This window comes from Sander lucioperca, chromosome 12 (assembly GCF_008315115.2).
Source record: "Sander lucioperca isolate FBNREF2018 chromosome 12, SLUC_FBN_1.2, whole genome shotgun sequence".
Taxonomy (NCBI): Eukaryota; Metazoa; Chordata; class Actinopteri; order Perciformes; family Percidae; genus Sander; species Sander lucioperca.
This window is the reverse complement of record NC_050184.1, coordinates 9,698,662-9,704,393: the sequence shown is the minus strand read 5'-3', so window position 1 is coordinate 9,704,393 and position 5,732 is coordinate 9,698,662. Positions and strand designations below refer to the sequence as shown.

At 37.8% G+C, this 5,732-nt stretch overlaps 1 pseudogene; it reads left to right on the top strand.

Annotated features, from left to right (window-relative positions):
- The first annotated feature begins 3,856 nt into the window (after positions 1-3,856).
- Positions 3,857-5,052, top strand: LOC116041084 (annotated as a pseudogene).
- Positions 5,053-5,732: the final 680 nt, after the last annotated feature.

The following is a 5,732-nucleotide window of genomic DNA, read 5'->3' as shown; positions in this document are numbered from 1 at the left end:
TTATCTTTTGGTACAATTGTAAGCTTATTGCAGTTGTGAAGTGAAGTACTTATTTGAATTCAAGGTATTCTATCTGATTACTTTGCATTGGTTAACTGAATGGTATTCACTCCTTTTCAGCATGTAGAAGTATATGCAGTGCTGTAAATATTTACTTTTTGGCATTTCACATTGGAGATAATGTTGTACAACATGTGAACATGGGGGCATTTGATAGATGAATGTAAAAGCAACCTGCATAGGGAAAAGAGTTATGAAACTTAACAAAAGGTTATAACCTGGTTGTGAATGCAGGTCAAGTTTTTGGTTGGATCTGAAAAGTCCTGGAAGAAGATTCATCGATCTCCATAGATGGCGAGCCAACCCAGTTTGATTTCTATCATGGGATCCTGTCCATTGAAGGAGCCGGATGCCCTATCTGCTTCGTGGTAGGATTGTACCAGTCACTCCACTGGTCATCACTCTTCGGATATCCACACACTGACTATTGACTTGACTTACTTGACTTTACACTTGAAGCGAGGATTGGAAAAGGAACTTTCAATTAAATACAAGAAAACACAATAAGTCAACTTAAAGGACAATTTATTTTATTTTGTTTTCAAAGGGCCCATTTTATTGTTTTACATGTGTAAATGTATTGCACCTGGTTCAATTATACATTTGGTTACTAAAGTCTAATTAACTTTAACCCTGGTGTGTGTCTGCTCATTGCACTTGAACTCCCCTCCTCACGAACCTAGAGTGAAGGTGTACTTACCCAGGAGTGGGTTACACTGCGTAAAGATGAGTTCTTTTATGGTGAATGAAAGGCTCGATCCGACCAAGTAGGTCATTGAATCAAATCGAAGCATTGACGTCAATGCTGCTGCCAGTTCTGCCTAGACGCATGCATGCACAGACACACCTAAACACTTACACAAAGGTGAGGAGCAGTTAAACCAGTTGAACAGTCTAACTTGAGGGAGAGCGTGCCATCTCTCTTTCAGGGTGTTGTCTGCTGACATTGGACGGTTCGTGTGCCTAGAGGCTGGGACCAGCCTGTGCACCAACAAGAAAGCACCAAGTCTAAACCACGGTTGCCTCCCACCTTACTATTAGCCAATCATAATAGCTTGCACATTTCTATATTATCTCATGTAATCAGTATTCAGTACTCTTTTCGGGCGAGGAAAAAGAGTAACAGCAATCCGCTGACTGTGGCTTCTTAAACTGAAAAGATCCTTGTACGAGACATGCACTTCTATTCTATTCTGAAGTTAATAAACCACCTTTTTTCAACTCTGCAGATCATACAAAGGTAAGTACACCTTTATTAATACTTTTAGATATTAGACATTCAGAGTGTGGACTAATGTTGCTAATATTTCATGACATTTCCACATGGACATGTTTTTATCTATTCTTAGATTTAGTTGTAGTCTTAATCCTGAGATCAAAAGTTAATGTGTGTTTTTAGTCATGTTTAGATGACTTAATCCTTCTCATCCATCAACATTTTAGTGTAGTTTTAGACATCCATTAATTTAATTTAAAACCATTAGATTCTGTCATAGCAGTTGCTAATTTTACTGAGGTCCACAAAAAAAGTCCACGTAAAACATCAAAGCAGGGTTCAAATAACAAAAAATGTAAATAGAGAAACAAAACAGTAATTGTAATACAACACAACCAAATCAATAACAGAAAATTATCAATACTATCAATAAATGGTTCCGAATACCACATAATATACACAAAATAAAACAGAGTGCGAACTCTGTGAAACAAGCAGAAAAAATTGACAAATGATTACAATTATACAGCCACATTTACGTCAAAAGTGCTGTACATGACTATATGACGTCATAAGGGGAAAGGTTACCTCCTCTTTCTCCGCTTTGCTCGCCCAGAGAATTTGGCCCACTCATGAGAAAAAGAGAGACATCATGGCTTGCAAACGAGTGAAGCATTGCAGTTGGTCAAGGCCACACCTCCACCCTCCACCTTGCCCCCCCTCTCTCCTCAATAGCATTTAAAGCTACAGACACAGAAATAGCACGTCCTAAGGAAAGCTCATTGTGGGACTGGCTCTAGTGGCTGTAATTCTGCACCAAGGCTGAATTTCAGGAAATAGACTTCAGATACAGTATTAAGGGACCACTAAGGCCTATATAAAAACATCCAAAAAGCAGCATGTCATAGGACCTTTAAATGGCAGCAAACTGATTTTGGTTTAGCAACAGGATAGACTGATGTATAAAAGAGTTCTTAAGCCTGTTGTATCTAAACGAAGGGACTCTAAATCACCTGTTAGATAGATATGTTAGAATATGTATGTGATTGACCAGCACACTCTTCAAGAGCTGAAAAAGATTTAGATATACTTAAAAATATAAATTTCCTCAAGAAAACAAGCTGATGGGAATGTAATCTGGCTTCAACTGAGAGCCCAGACAGTATGTAATGGACATCAATACTACTACTACTACTACTACTACTACTACTACTACTACAACATTTAGTTAAAGTTTATCGAGATCCTTCTTTGTTAAGGGTAGATGTCGAAGAGTAGTCGTGAGCAGGTGTAAACACTCGGGATGAGTCGGAGATGAAGTTGACAAGATGGGATTTTTATTGTTTACCCCAATTAAGGCCAATGAGGCATAAACGTGATATAAAAATTAACAAAATTATGGAAAGCAAAACAATATATACTTTTAAGAAAATAAAGTAAATTGACTTGGGAGTCAAAACAATCACATAATATTAACAACTATTGACTAATTGACCTTAAATCAAGTCACCACTCTGAGGACATCCAACAGACATACGTCCTACTCCCTCAGGTGTTCCGACAGCTCTCTCCAGAGCAAATACTACTGCTACTCTATATAGCCTGAAGCCCCGCCCCTAAAATTGGAACATACCAACAATTCAATACAATGCAGGGGTGGCTCAGGTGAATAGACAGTAAAGGCTCAAAACAGCCAAAATTAATACATCTATTAGACTAGAAATCTACCGAAGATTATTTACAAGATTCACAGAAACATTTCACAAAGCCACAAGATACCTTGACAGCTAATAAAATAATGACTTCAAAATTACGGTTCACTTCCTGTTACCCCGGAAGTCCCAACCTCATTTTAACCTGAGGATTGCGCAAACTTTCCCTTATAACAAAGAGAGCACATGCTGTTAAGACAAAGGTCATTTTACCCTCTGTTACCTTTTCTACTCAATAAACACACACTAGATAACAAAGACATAAGTGTTGCTTGATTATTATAACTGGACATGTTAGTGAAATAAACTGTATGGTTTTAAACATTAGAAAATGATGTATTGATGGATGTAGCTATAGCATATAAGTCACCGCAGTATTAGCTGTTAAATGTTAACACAAGAAAGCTACGGGATTACTATGAAGAATGTGATGAAAGACTAGGTTTTCAGATTATTTGCGGTAATTAACAGAACATATTAACACGCTAAGCAAACCTATACAGGCAACCTTTACACTCAGTCCTTGAGATAAAATAGGTAGCGCATCGCTACCGTGACGGCAGCCACGCGCCCCGTCACATTCTTCTAGCAGCAGACCTACCACATGACTCAAAACTCCTATTAATTTGATCTAATTTGAACTTGATCTAGTTTGAAGCCTTGTTTAAAGAAGCAGAGCTAGGGAATTAATTCTTTCTAATTATAATTGATTTATATGTACATATATAAATGCAGTCCATTTAGATTTAGATACAAACAATAAACACATCAATCAACAAAGCATAGATGATTGATTCTGACAAACTGATGCTGAATTAACGGAAATGATTCTGTTTTGTCTGTAGTTCACATCCAGCCTCTTCCCCCACCACACCTCATCACAATGCCTCATCGCGTCTGCTCTGTTGAGCAACTCTGGCAGCTACACTCTCGCCAACCCAAGGTGATGCATTGCTTATGTACAAAGACTTTTTCTGAACGTATTTAAAGTACATTTTTAACGAGACTTAAGCAGTTCCCTGAGTTGTATTAGTTGTATTTTGTAACAGCAATCACAACACTGCCGCCTCCCACTGATGGCAAAGACTATAATACACAGCAGCAACAAGAAAGTCGTATAGGTAGTTAGGGAAATGCTGTAGGCTAGTCAATGTGTGACAACAAAAATAAATAAAGCATATTCACTACTTTGACAACAAACATGTTGCATTTAAAAAAACAACCCAGAAAGTAAAAAAAAAACATGTAAATAAAAAAAAAAAACATTCAACAGCTTGAAAAAAAAGTACACTCAACAGTTTGAAAAAAAAAAAGTACACTGCAAAATCCTACACAACCAGGGAAGTATCTTACTTGTACAGAACCTGATAGAACCTGTCTGATATGATGCGCCTCTTTGTGTTCAGGGTGTTCATTGAGAGCAGCTGCTGTGAGGTCCCTCTGCCACCGATGGTGGGTCCCTACTGCCCTGCCAGCGCATTTTTCAATAAGCACACGGGCAGTGCGACCGGGGCTGTCGGCGTCTTCACCTATGACCTTTTCAACCCCTACCTCAACGACTACAGCCACGTCATGGCCGTCATGTTCTCCGTGCCCTACGACCGAAACATCTACTCCAACCGGTTTGCTGTGGGGATCCTTGACAGAGGATACAACTGTGACTACGATCTTTATGATATGATGTATAATGGATATGAAAATAATTTTGTAAGAGCAAAGGCTGATGGCTCCTGCATTTCTTATCAGGGTGGTTATGCCATTGTCAGTGCTTCCATGTCAGACTCAGGTGAAGCAGTCCTGAGGGTGGATGTCAGTGACACTAGCATGTATTAAGTCAGAAGGAGGAAGGCCCTACTCTTATGTAAGCCATATAAGCTAATCAGTCATTTAAATAAAATATTTCAGTATGTGTGAAGCTCAATCAACTGACACAGTTCGTCACTAGCTGAAGTGGTGTTCATTAATCAATACTGTATACCTAAAATATGAGTACATTAAATAGTTATTTCAGGTGTGATTTTGAAATGTTGATTCCTAATTACAAATAAAACAGACTTGTATGTGTCCATCAAATTATGTCCTCTTTGTAAGAAAATTATAATAAATTCAGTCTGTTCTTTCTGACACCATAGATATATATACTGACTAGATGTCGCCTTGGGTTTCTAAGGGTCTTTTTACAGTAGCCACAGCTGAGCTGGCGCACGCAAATGTGACGTCATGAGAGCGCCGTAACTATTTTATTTTATTTTTATTTTATTGAGAAAATTAATTTGCAATAGAAAGCATGACATTAACATCTCTCAACATACATACAAGGCACACAGGATAGAAAGAATAACTTAAATTGTATAAAAATAAAAAATAATGTAAAAAATGAAAGCAAATAGAAAAAAATAAATAATTAAAAATACTGAAAAATAAATAATAATCATAGTGAATCTGACTTCTTTTGTGGTTGCGAGGGGTCCTCAAACACCATCTCCTTATAAGCATGGAGGAGAGATCTTGCATGTTTCCCTTTCATTAGTTTCAAAGCACAAAGATGATTGGCTACATGGTCCTGCTTAAAACAGAAAAAAGGGGCTTTGTTTTCCTCCATTTGGAGGTATGGATGAAAAACTTTGCCATCAATATCATATTGTTCACAATCAAGTCAGTCTTAATGTCCTTCATAGTAACACCAAACACAATATTTTCTCCTGTGAGAGGCGTGAGTAGTTGGATTTTGGTTGAGAGCCAGT